The following is a 13505-nucleotide window of genomic DNA, read 5'->3' as shown; positions in this document are numbered from 1 at the left end:
AGCCATTTTGTAGATCACATCGCCGAAGTCGAGGATCGGTAGGATAGTCAGTTTTACTAGGGTAAGCTTGGCGGCGTGAGTGAAGGAGGCTTTGTTGCGGAATAGAAAGCCGACTCTTGATTTGATTTTCGATTGGAGATGTTTGATATGAGTCTGGAAGGAGAGTTTGCAGTCTAGCCACTATGAGACAGCCTACAGGGAGGACGGCAGTGTGGTGCCGGAACAACAACCTCTCCCTCAATGTCAGTGAGACCAAGTAGCTGTTCGTGGATTACAGGAAATGGGGGGGCGGGCCCGTCCCCCATCCACATCAACAGTGTTGCAGTAGAGCGGGTCGAGAGCTTCAAGTTCCTCGGTGTCCAAATCACAAAGGACTTCAAATGGTCCACACACATCAACAGTCATGAAGAAGGTGCAACTGCACCTCTTCCCCCTCAGGAGGTTGAGAAGATTTGACATGAGCCCTGAAATCCTCAAAAAGTTCTACAGCTGTACCAATAAGAGCATCTTGACTGGCTGCATCACTGCTTGGTATGGCAATAGCATCGCCCTCTATCACATGGCGCTACAGAGGGTGGTACAAGCAGCCCAGTATATCAGGCAGTGTGAAAGGACGGCCCGGAAAAATCATTAAAGACTCCATCCACCCAAGACATAGACTGTTCTCTCTCGTTCTGCATGGAAAGCGGTAAAGGTGCATCAAGTCTGACACCAACAGGCTCATGAACAGCTTCTACCCCCAAGCCATAAGACTGTTAAATAGATAACAAAATGGCTACACAGACTATCTGAGTTGACCCTTGTAATACATGTTTGCACGGTCTCTATGCACACTCAGAGGGCTGTACACACTCAAGCACACTGACACTCCAACACACACACACAAACACTCACTCACATCATTTCCTTACACACATAATATACACATAGATTTATATGCCCACTCACATACAATCATCATATACTCTGCTGCTACTCTGTTTATTATATATCCTGATGCCTAGTCACCTTTCCCCTATACATATCTACCTCTACCACTCCAGTATCCCTGACCATTGTAAATACTGAAACTGACTGACCCTGTATATAGTATGCTTACTTACTTTATCATGTTCTTCTTATTTTTATTTCTCGTGTTTTTGTTCAACCTTGTTATCTTTAGTATTACATTGTTATTGATTACTGCATGGTTGGGTTTTGAGTTTACAAGAAAGGCATTTCACTGTACTTTGTGCATGTGACATTAAAAGCGTGAAACTAGGCCTCTTACTAAAAGCTTTGTTATTTGTATGTCTTATGTTGCACCTACCCCACATTCTCCAGGAATATTCTCATGTTAGTGAATGTATCCAGAGTATTTTCAGACTGCGTTATCAACAAATGTGGCAAAAAGTACAGAAAATACAACATCCACATAAAATGAACAGTGTAACATTTGGATTCAGTCGTGTGTCAGGTGAACTGTTGTGTCCTCACCTTTAGTTTTCATAAACTCCCATAATCTCCAAACTGTTCCCTTTAATTGATTCCATGGTTATGCATACTGTATGCTTTCCATATTTCTTCTGTAAGAAACATTTCAACTTATCCCTATCCACGAGTATAGGGGTTACTAGACCAATACGAAAGAGAGTTCCAAACCTCTCTGCCAATAACAGCTACTTTTCAGTTCCCCCCACTCAAACCACTCCCAGACAGTACAAGCAAAATTCTTGATTGAGAAATTGCTCTTTGCTAAGAAGCTATTTTTGTTAATTTTTGACCATTGTAATTCTAAACAATCACAATAAGGTACTTAATTGTTACTCAGAAATGATTTGATATTGAGATTTTTTTTAAAGTGCCTGCATTGGATCTATAATCAGAGGTCTAGTGCCTGCATTGGATCTATAATCAGAGGTCTAGTGCCTGCATTGGATCTATAATCAGAGGTCTAGTGCCTGCATTGGATCTATAATCAGAGGTCTAGTGCCTGCATTGGATCTATAATCAGAGGTCTAGTGCCTGCATTGGATCTATAATCAGAGGTCTAGTGCCTGCATTGGATCTATAATCAGAGGTCTAGTGCCTGCATTGGATCTATAATCAGAGGTCTAGTGCCTGCATTGGATCTATAATCAGAGGTCTAGTGCCTGCATTGGATCTATAATCAGAGGTCTAGTGCCTGCATTGGATCTATAATCAGAGGTCTAGTGCCTGCATTGGATCTATAATCAGAGGTCTAGTGCCTGCATTGGATCTATAATCAGAGGTCTAGTGCCTGCATTGGATCTATAATCAGAGGTCTAGTGCCTGCATTGGATCTATAATCAGAGGTCTAGTGCCTGCATTGGATCTATAATCAGAGGTCTAGTGCCTGCATTGGATCTATAATCAGAGGTCTAGTGCCTGCATTGGATCTATAATCAGAGGTCTAGTGCCTGCATTGGATCTATAATCAGAGGTCTAGTGCCTGCATTGGATCTATAATCAGAGGTCTAGTGCCTGCATTGGATCTATAATCAGAGGTCTAGTGCCTGCATTGGATCTATAATCAGAGGTCTAGTGCCTGCATTGGATCTATAATCAGAGGTCTAGTGCCTGCATTGGATCTATAATCAGAGGTCTAGTGCCTGCATTGGATCTATAATCAGAGGTCTAGTGCCTGCATTGGATCTATAATCAGAGGTCTAGTGCCTGCATTGGATCTATAATCAGAGGTCTAGTGCCTGCATTGGATCTATAATCAGAGGTCTAGTGCCTGCATTGGATCTATAATCAGAGGTCTAGTGCCTGCATTGGATCTATAATCAGAGGTCTAGTGCCTGCATTGGATCTATAATCAGAGGTCTAGTGCCTGCATTGGATCTATAATCAGAGGTCTAGTGCCTGCATTGGATCTATAATCAGAGGTCTAGTGCCTGCATTGGATCTATAATCAGAGGTCTAGTGCCTGCATTGGATCTATAATCAGAGGTCTAGTGCCTGCATTGGATCTATAATCAGAGGTCTAGTGCCTGCATTGGATCTATAATCAGAGGTCTAGTGCCTGCATTGGATCTATAATCAGAGGTCTAGTGCCTGCATTGGATCTATAATCAGAGGTCTAGTGCCTGCATTGGATCTATAATCAGAGGTCTAGTGCCTGCATTGGATCTATAATCAGAGGTCTAGTGCCTGCATTGGATCTATAATCAGAGGTCTAGTGCCTGCATTGGATCTATAATCAGAGGTCTAGTGCCTGCATTGGATCTATAATCAGAGGTCTAGTGCCTGCATTGGATCTATAATCAGAGGTCTAGTGCCTGCATTGGATCTATAATCAGAGGTCTAGTGCCTGCATTGGATCTATAATCAGAGGTCTAGTGCCTGCATTGGATCTATAATCAGAGGTCTAGTGCCTGCATTGGATCTATAATCAGAGGTCTAGTGCCTGCATTGGATCTATAATCAGAGGTCTAGTGCCTGCATTGGATCTATAATCAGAGGTCTAGTGCCTGCATTGGATCTATAATCAGAGGTCTAGTGCCTGCATTGGATCTATAATCAGAGGTCTAGTGCCTGCATTGGATCTATAATCAGAGGTCTAGTGCCTGCATTGGATCTATAATCAGAGGTCTAGTGCCTGCATTGGATCTATAATCAGAGGTCTAGTGCCTGCATTGGATCTATAATCAGAGGTCTAGTGCCTGCATTGGATCTATAATCAGAGGTCTAGTGCCTGCATTGGATCTATAATCAGAGGTCTAGTGCCTGCATTGGATCTATAATCAGAGGTCTAGTGCCTGCATTGGATCTATAATCAGAGGTCTAGTGCCAGGATTGTTTTTCAATTTCAGTGGGTAAATAAGTTATCGACTAAAACAAGGATCATCAGAATGTACATGCTTCCTCTCTGGCCAACAACCCTCAACAACTACCAGTTAAAAGACACAAGTTACTATAATGCCACCAAAGCCTGTAAGCATACAAACAACCATGCCTTATATCAGACAGCATATGGTATAAGTCGTAATTAGGCCGATTAAGATGACATGAATTGTAGTTGTCTTGTCCAATGGATAATGACTTCTTCCATTTCTTTTCTGGGGGTCTGGGAATTGCCTGTAGTTTCCTTCCTCGTATTCGTTCATAATTTTCCCAGTTTAGATCACAGCGTTGGACATTCCTGCAGACACAACCGGGCCAAAGAGGCTTTCCACCGGTTTTTCAAAATCCTCTCCATCAGTTTCAACCACGTTGAAAAGTATGCCACCTTGACGAGGTCAACAAAGGTCAGTTAACACCCAACACGGAGTTCAGCATGAGCAACGCACATGAAAGCCGATTCCAGCCCCGGCTGCAAGGTGACGGACATGTTTTGACAGTACACTGCATAATGGTTATAAGGTGTGTCTCTGTCTACATTTGTCCTGGTCTTGGGCGGACAAGACAACTTTACTGTCAGAGCTTATAGTTAGCCTCGTGACAACTTTCACTAGTCACCTCACTCGGCTACATCCATTATGTTCACCTGTTAGATGATGTATAGTCAGAGATCAATGGCCAGTAGGACTGTCAGTGATAGGTGGCTATGTTTCTACTATTGTCCACCCTTTAAATAGAGAAATGATGTTTCATCCATGTATTGTCCCTGTCAGTTTGCCTGACCCAATCCCCTCTCTCCATTTAAGAAGGGTGGTGCGGGAGCAATGGGTGAACTGCATGCGGTCAGCATGGCTGGACAAAGCGTGGCCAGTGTTCTGCAGGGGCAATATTGAAACATTCCACCTCACGCTGTAATCCATTTTGCAATTTATTCTAAAGATGATCAAGTGTAAGAATGCAGTTATTGGCATTGCTTGCCCTTGCTTAAAGCCAACAGGGAGAAAATGTATAGATTTGATTATTTTTGTTTAGGTTTTCTGCTTTCCCTCTTCGAAAACACATTTTTGCTAATAAAATCATCCTACTTTGGTTTAGCACCTTCTCTACATGATGTGGGCTTAGATCATAGCTGGGGCAGAGTTAGTCTAGCTTGTCTCTGCTTGTAGATATTGAAAGTGTTAACTTCATCCCTGGTCTCCCATACCCATAAACATGAAATCAATTCCAGAATGTGTTTTACTTTAAACAGCCTGAAAATAAGCATGTTTCAAACAGTCTGCTTTGTCTTATAAACCTCTGATAAAAAATATTTGAGAAAATAAAAAGAGTGAAAAATATTAAAATCTCAAATTAAAACAATTAAATGTTCAATGCAGCCTTTTTAATCTCAATATAAAATATTTTCTGGGTAACCTTACTGTGATAAAATGGTCCAAAATAAACAAAAATGGCTTCTTAATAAAGAGCAATTTCGCAAGCAAAAATGTTGGCAGAACTCTCTGGGAGTGGTCTGAGTTGGGAGGGGGAAAATTAAAAATAGCTGTTATTGGCAGAGAGGTTTGGAACTCTCTTATTGGTTTATTAACTAATTTACTGCCTGGTGATGTCACCAAAACAGGCTGAAATTACAGGCAGTCTTTTCAAACAGCTCTTACATGCTGATCGAACCGTCTCCGCGCATGAATCTGCCATTGTGCGCATTTAGAATTTGTTTATCCCCACCAGACGCGTTCATGACACACAGGATAAAATACCAAAACCAACTATATTCATTTGGGGACAGGTCGAAACACACATGAAGCATTCTTGGACATTTAGCTAGCTTGCTGTTGCTAGCTAATTTGTCCTGTGAGATAAACATGATAAACTTGATGAATCTCTCCTCAATCATCTTTCTTTCTTCTTCTTCTCTTCTGTGGATTTTTTATGGTGGTTGGCAACCAACTTTAACCTCGCTCAGCTCTCACATCTTGTAATCACCCAGGTGGGTGTATGCTTGTAAAAATCAATGAGTAGAAGGGGGGATCAGACTTTCAGCCAGTTAAGTATCTAAACAAAAAACAAAAACCTCCCTGATGCTTCGTATAGTGGTGTCAGCATTCTGTAAGGATCGATGCTGGAGACGAGAAGCAGGTACAGGGAGTGAACATTTAATCACCACGGACAGGAACAGAATATAGACAGCGTCTGGTAGGGGAAACAGAAATGACAATAATGCTGACACGGGGATGAAACAAAGGAAACAGACAGATAGGGAAGGAAATTAAAACGTGAAGGACTCCAGCTGAGTCCAATGAGCGCTGATGAGCGTAATGATGGTGACGTGTGTGTAATGAAAGGTAGCCTGAGAGGGAGAGCGAGAGCAGGTGTGACAGTACCCCCTCCTCCCCCTAGGGGCGCCACCCGGCATCCCCCCTGGGAGAGCCTGACGGGCCGACCAAGGCATGGGAGTCTGGCGAGCGGGCTGAGGCATGGGAGCCTGAAGATCCGGCTGAAGCATGAAAGCCTGACGATCCTGTTGAGGCGTGAGAGCCTGATGGGTCGGCTGAGGCATGATGTGGGATGGGAGTCCGATGAGCCGGCTGAGGCGTAGGAGCCTGACGAGCCAGCTGAGCTATGACGTGGGATGGGAGCCCGATGAGCCGGCTGAGGCGTAGGAGCCCGACGAGCCAGCTGAGCTATGACGTGGGATGGGAGCCTGCCAACCCAACCGGGACAAGGAAACTTCTCTAGCCAGCTAAGGCGTAGAAGCCCGAGGAGCCAACTGAGACACCCCCGGTTCCATTGGCCACAGCACCTGGACCCAACGTCTCCAACAAAACAAAAAACAAAAACCTCCCTGATGCTTCGTATAGTGGTGTCAGCATTCTGTAAGGATCGATGCTGGAGACGAGAAGCAGGTACAGGGAGTGAACATTTAATCACCACGGACAGGAACAGAATATAGACAGCGTCTGGTAGGGGAAACAGAAATGACAATAATGCTGACACGGGGATGAAACAGAGGAAACAGACAGATAGGGAAGGCAATTAAAACGTGAAGGAGTCCAGCTGAGTCCAATGAGCGCAGAAGTGCGTAATGATGGTGACAGGTGTGCGTAATGAAAGGCAACCTGGCGCCCTCAAGCACCTGAGAGGGAGAGTGGCAGCAGGCGTGACAGCTATGCAGACCCAGTAGCAGTTTGGATGAAAATATTGAATAATATGTACAGTACCAGTCAAAAGTTAGGACACACCTACTCATTCATGGGTATTATTATTATTTCTTTTACTATTTTCTACATTATAAAATAATAGTGAAGACTTTAAAACTATGAAATAACACATATGGAATCATGTAGTAACCAAAAAATAATATATATATATTTGAGACAACCTTTGCCTTGATGACAGCTTTGCACACTCATGGCAATCTCTCAATCAGCTTCATGAGGAATGCTTTTCAAACAGTCTTGAAGGAGTTCCCACATACGATGAGCACTTGTTGGCTGCTTTTCCTTTACTCTGCGGTCCAACTCATCCCAAACCATCTCAATTGGGTTGAGGTCAAGTGATTATGGAAGCCAGGTCATCTGATGCAGCACTCCATCACTCTCTTTGGTCAAATAGCCCTTACACAGCCTGGAGGTGTGTTTTGGGTCATTGTCCTGTTGAAAAACAAAAGATAGTCCCATATAGTGCAAACCAGATGGGGTGGCATATCGCTGCAGAATGCTGTGGTAGCCATGCTGGTTAAGTGTGCCTTGAATAAATAAATCACTGACAGTGTCACCAGCAAAGCAACCCCACACCATCACACCTCCTCCTCCATGCTTCACGGTGGGAACCACACATTCGGAAATCATCTGTTCACCTACTCTGCGTCTCACAAAGACATGGGGGTGTGAACCAAAAATCTCAAATTTGGACTCATCAGACAAAAGGACATATTTCCACCAGTCTAATGTCCATTGCTCAAGTTTCTTGGCCAAAGCAAAAAAAATCTTATTATTGCTGTCCTTTAGTAGTGGTTTCCTTGCAGCAATTTAACCATGAAGGTCTCCTCTGAACAGTTGATGTTGAGATGTGTCTGTTACTTGAACTCTGTGAAGGATTTGTTTTGGTTGAAATTTCTGAGGCTGGTAACTCTAATTAACGTATCTTTTGCAGCAGATAATTGTATAATTGTATCATTTTTGTATTTATAAAAGCTAAATCAGAGTCCATATCATTTGGCTCAAAATAAAACAGAATATCAGAGTCTCTCAGATTAACATTAATAGTTGTTTCTTTTAAGATAAAATATTTTAACTCACTCCAAAATCTTATGACATAACAATCCCAAAATAAATGGTCAAGAGTTTCTGGGTCACAACCACAAAATACACATTTATTGTCAATAGCTATTTTAAATCTGTGTATAATAAAGGTCTTTACAGGGTAGATTCTATGAATGAGTTTGTATGATACTTCTTTCACCTTATTAGATATACAATATTTGCTAGACAACAACGAGACTTTGTTCCAGTTCACTTGTCCTGGGGCTTCATTCCAGTATAATCTAGCAGAGGGAATAGTAAAATCTTGACATAGTTTCTTATATACATGTTATTACATTTATAGTTTAAAATGTAAATTCCTTCTAGCTGTATTGAGGATACAAAATCCTAAACAGTTGCACTTGGAGTACTGTTATACTCTCCTAAAAGAAGAATAGCACCTTTAGGGACAGCTCTAACAACAATTTGATACTCCTCAGGAGAGAATGTAACATTGTGTGTTCTCCTGGATTCTGGATAATCATATAGTTGTCCATCATTACTCAATAATTGTTTAACCCAGATAATGCTGTTGTCAAACCAGTTCTGGAAAAAAGATGTGTTTTTATATTTTATGTCTTTATTATTCCAAATTGTATATCTATGTGGATAAAAATGATGTTTGTACATGAGGTTCCAAGTTAGAAGCACTTGTTTATGAAAGTTAGCAAGATTAATAGGGATTTTACCCACATCAAAGTTGCATTTAAGTAAGAATTCTAGACCCCAAAACCGTTGGAATATTAAATTAGGGATTATATGCCAAATGCAATCCTTATTTCTTAAATAGTGTTTTATCTATTTGATCTTAAAGATTATATTAGAGGTTTTAAAATCCAGAGTATTCAACCCTCCCTCACTTTGGGTGCTACATATTACCGCTTTTATTAAATAATGAGGTTTGGTATCAACCATTTTAGTTACTGACAGAGGAACATCCAAGGCAAGGGAGGTATAAACTCATCTGGACCTTCAGATTGTGATAAAAGCACACGTCCAGATGAAGATCTCTTAATAACCAGGAGTTAAATCTCTTTACAATGTCCTCTACAATAGGAGAGACATTTCAATTGGCCTTTTCTTTCTGATCTCTGCGTACATTAATAGCAAGATATGTGATCACATCTTTTACAGGGATATTACATACTGAGTTTAAGTCACATTTCCTAATATACAGGGATAAACAAGACACATGTGAAAAGGCATTACAGTTTTTCTCAGTCGCTTTGGTGCATTTCTTAGATCAAAAGTGCAATTCTTGATACTACTTGTACAAATTCCAAATCATCTAGTCACTTGTGCACATCATTAAAGCAATTTCTTATTCCTTTGAACAAATTGCAATTGATAATGTACAAGTGTCAGCTTTTTTCCACATTATCAATTGCTCATGTCATGTTGATCAAAATATAGTAGATGGTTCTCTGTTGAATAGTCTTACCCCTCAAAACATCTAGGCATTAGTTCCTTGCATAAGCCATTACATGCAAAATTGTTGAACTATTTGTCATAAACTGTCAAGCATAGTTTTATACATTTCTATTAGACCTTTTGTACAAAAACGTGAATTGATGAATCGTGCAGGTGAAATTGACCCTCACTCATGAAGGACTGTAGTAAAGTGTTAGTTCAACCAACAATCAACCAGTTGTCTAAATTGCTCAAAGGTGCATCTCATGAATAATCAATTGGCAAGCATATATAGACCACAACACAGAGTTGCAATTTTCCAATAATGGATGGACCAGGAAACGAACAGGGTCAACAGCCAAGAGGAGGAAGAAGAGGAGCAAGGATGTGTGGTGGAAAGCAAAACAGAGGAAGAGGCAGAAGAGGACATAGGCGCATATTTGATGACATAAGGGCCACTATTGTAGACCATATTGTCAATCATGGCCTTACAATGGCTGAGGCGGGTCGAAGGGTGCAGCCGAATATTGGGAGATCAACCGTGTCCTCAATAGTTCAAACGTTTCGAAAAGAGAACTGGTATGTCCACCAATGTACAATGCACTGTTACTGTATATAAGCAGTATACTGTATACTTCCTACAATGCTTCATATTACAGTAGTCCACTTGTATTTCACAGCATACAGAAATATACTCTATACAGATACATACTGCACCTTACATGCACCCACCTGTATGTTTTACAGTAAAATGTGTGTTTGCATAGTTTTTGTCTGTGAAAGTGTGTGATGCATCACTGCATTAATCCCCATATAGGACTGCAAGATTACCTCAAACCAGTGGCAGAGGACGCCTTTTCACACCTCAACAGGAGGAAGCTATTTGCACCATGGTCCGAGCAAACAATGCCATGAGACTCAGGGAAATACAAAAGGACCATTATAGAAGACAACGATGTCTTTGAAAACATCCATACGGTTAGCATCTCAACCATCGACAGGGTGCTGCATAGAAACCAGATGAGTATGAAACAGCTGTACCGTGTACCATTCCAAAGGAATGAGGACAGAGTTAAGGAGCTACGGTACCAGTATGTACAGGTAAAACATATATCTATGTAACTACTTTACAGCAACATGTTATAGTGATACATAGTACAGTAAGCATAAACTGCACACATTTCCATTGCTGTGGAAGGAACATGCAATATATGTACATTTTATGTCACTCTTCCTTACCAAAACAAATTCAACTGTGTGTTCTGGGATATAGCGTATAATGGAGTTGGAATCAAGTTAACCCTCTCACAACTTTGTATACGTGGATGAGTCTGGCTTCAACCTGACCAAATGCAGAAGGCGGGGTCGGAATATCATCGGTCACAGAGCTACTGTGGATTTGCCAGGCCAACGGGGAGGAAATATCACCATGTGTGCTGCTATTTCGGAGCATGGTGTCCTAACCCATATCCCCCTTATAGGGCCATACAACACCCAGCATCTACTCAACTTTTTATGATGAGAGGGGTCTGTTTAGAGAGGATTTGCCAAAGTATGTGGTCATTTGTGATAATGTGAGTTTCCATTGATCAAACATCATAAGGCAATGGTTTGTGACCCACCCGAGGATGCTCATAGAATTCCTCCCACCTTATTCACCATTCCTTAACCCAATTGAGGAGTTCTTTTCAGCATTGAGGTGGAAGGTGTACGATCGTCAGCCACACACACAGATGACCCTGCTGGCTGCAATGGATGCAGCATGTAGACGCCTGCAGAGGATGGATAAGGCATTCCAAAAGATTCTTTCCACGTTGCATTGGAAGGGAAAATATCCGGTGTGATGTGGATGAGAATATGTGGGCCGACAGACAGGAATGTCTGGATGTGTAGAGACAGCACAACAGTGCTGCGGGCAAAGTTGTGCCTTAGGGGTGGTTTCCTGTGTTTCTTTCTAATTTCATTTTTTTTCCTTTGTGCCCCTTGGGTTGTCCAGTCTCTTTCAATCAATAACCCACATACAGTAATATGTAAATAGTACTGTTGAAATTGATATATGCCATAGAAGTGCAGCCTTGTGCATTTTCAATACAGTAGCTGTCATCCAAACTGTAGCCTAAGTTTACATCAGGTAATACTGTCAAAGTACACAGTTACATTGACAACATGCCTAAACATTTTGGCGACCTTGTTCGTGACTCAATGACTTATCATTTTGATGACACTGACATGATCATTGGCATGAATATTTACTTTTGAGAGATGTACTAAGGATTTTTTGTGACTGACTAGCTTTAGAAACATATCTATTGTATATTGCAGTTTGTACAAATTGTTCTGAGAAATGCACTTATTATTTTGCACATGTTAGTGATGATGTGAAAAATGCACCAAAGCGACTGAGAAACTGTAATACCCTCAATAGCTTTCCTGACTTCATTATGATCTTTCAAAAACAATTGTGAACATTTTATCTCTTTATCTTGTATCTGATTACCCATAAAACAATCCTTATTTATATGAAGTGCCATAACTTGTGTAAACAATACAAATAAGAAAGGAGAAATTGGGCATCCTTCTTTAATTCCGCGTCTAATGCGAAGTTCCATGGGATAATTTAACAGAGCTGTTACTATTATTGTAAAATGTCTTAATTACACGTAGAAAATATTGACCAAAACCAAAAAAATTGAAGAGTCTCAAAAAGAAAATAATGTTCAACTGTATCAAATGCCCTGTAAAAGTCTACAAATAAAATAAAGATATCTTCCATTGTAGTCTATCAAGTCCTGTACTAGTCGAATTTTATTACATATATGTCTGCCCTTCATAAAACCAGACTGGGTATCATCAATGATTTGGCCAAGACCTTTTTAAGTCTTTCTGCAAAGATGGATGCAAGTAGCTTTCCATCATTGTTCATTAATGTGATTGGTCTCCAATTTTCTATCATAGGATCTTTGTTTGGTTTGGGTATTACAGAAATTAGTCCTTGTGTCATAAAAACAGACAGGGCCCCTAAATCAATTGCCTCCTTAAAAACATTAAATACAAATTCAACAATATCCTCCTGAAAATATTTATAGAATTCACTAGCAAGGCCATCATTCCCTGGATATTTGTTCTCTTTTAATTTGCTGATACATTTTTAAAATTGAATTTATATAAATGAATGAATCTAGTAAGACAGGCATTACTGGAATTTCACAGTATTATTCCAACCGAATAGAGTGGAAATATACATAAAACACAGAAATTTCACGTTTTTACTGCACTGGGCCTTTAATTTTAAAAAACGTACAGGGTTCAAATCCTAATTTTCAATCTCAAAAGTCTACCACCAACTCAATGAATGGCATACTTTCCTGCACTGGTTTATCATATAGGTTTTCATGAAAATCTCATTTAAAATCACATTCCATTTCAAAAGCTATGATTCTAACGCACATCTTCAAACTTTATTTGATTAAAAAATAGATACATCGGGTGGGTATTTTTGCAATAGCACAATCACACATATTAGCAACTAGTTTCGGTGTTATGGTCTATGATTCCGTCTCTCGATAATAAAGGATCAATTTATTAACAGAGAGAAGACGAAACAGAAAGATAACGTATGCAGACGAACCTGACGGAGTAGCTAACTTCCCGGTAATTAATGTCCGTATGGTGCGTAGAGTGTCCCGGCGCCTCGACGCTGTCCTCGCTCCATCGCTGGCGTCTCACCAAGTAAAACAAACTGTTCAGTGGAGTTTAGCTCCAACTCCACTGCGACCCATTGTGAAACACTTACAAGAATCCAATTCGAAGACTTCTTTGATAATCCTTTTTATGACAAATGAGAACTCTCCTAAATCCTACCCCAAAATTTGCCCTGGTGTCAGTGAGAAAAAGTACATTCAGAATTGCAACAAGTTTTCATGAGCAGGGGGGAGTGAGATATTGAGGAAG

At 40.7% G+C, this 13505-nt stretch overlaps 1 protein-coding gene across 1 annotated transcript in view; it reads right to left on the bottom strand.

Moving 5' to 3' along the window:
- LOC109869774 (probable G-protein coupled receptor 156) overlaps positions 1-13469 on the bottom strand; it is a 36836-nt gene extending 23367 nt beyond the window's left edge. The window contains exon 1 of the mRNA XM_020460030.2: positions 13183-13469. The gene's annotated coding sequence lies outside the window, so the exon portion shown is untranslated. The remainder of the gene's footprint in view (positions 1-13182) is intronic.
- Between the last annotated feature and the right edge of the window lie 36 nt (positions 13470-13505).

This window comes from Oncorhynchus kisutch, linkage group LG2 (assembly GCF_002021735.2).
Source record: "Oncorhynchus kisutch isolate 150728-3 linkage group LG2, Okis_V2, whole genome shotgun sequence".
In the NCBI taxonomy this organism is placed as follows: domain Eukaryota; kingdom Metazoa; phylum Chordata; class Actinopteri; order Salmoniformes; family Salmonidae; genus Oncorhynchus; species Oncorhynchus kisutch.
Note: the sequence above shows the minus strand (reverse complement) of the source record. Positions and strands in the feature narration are given on the sequence as shown.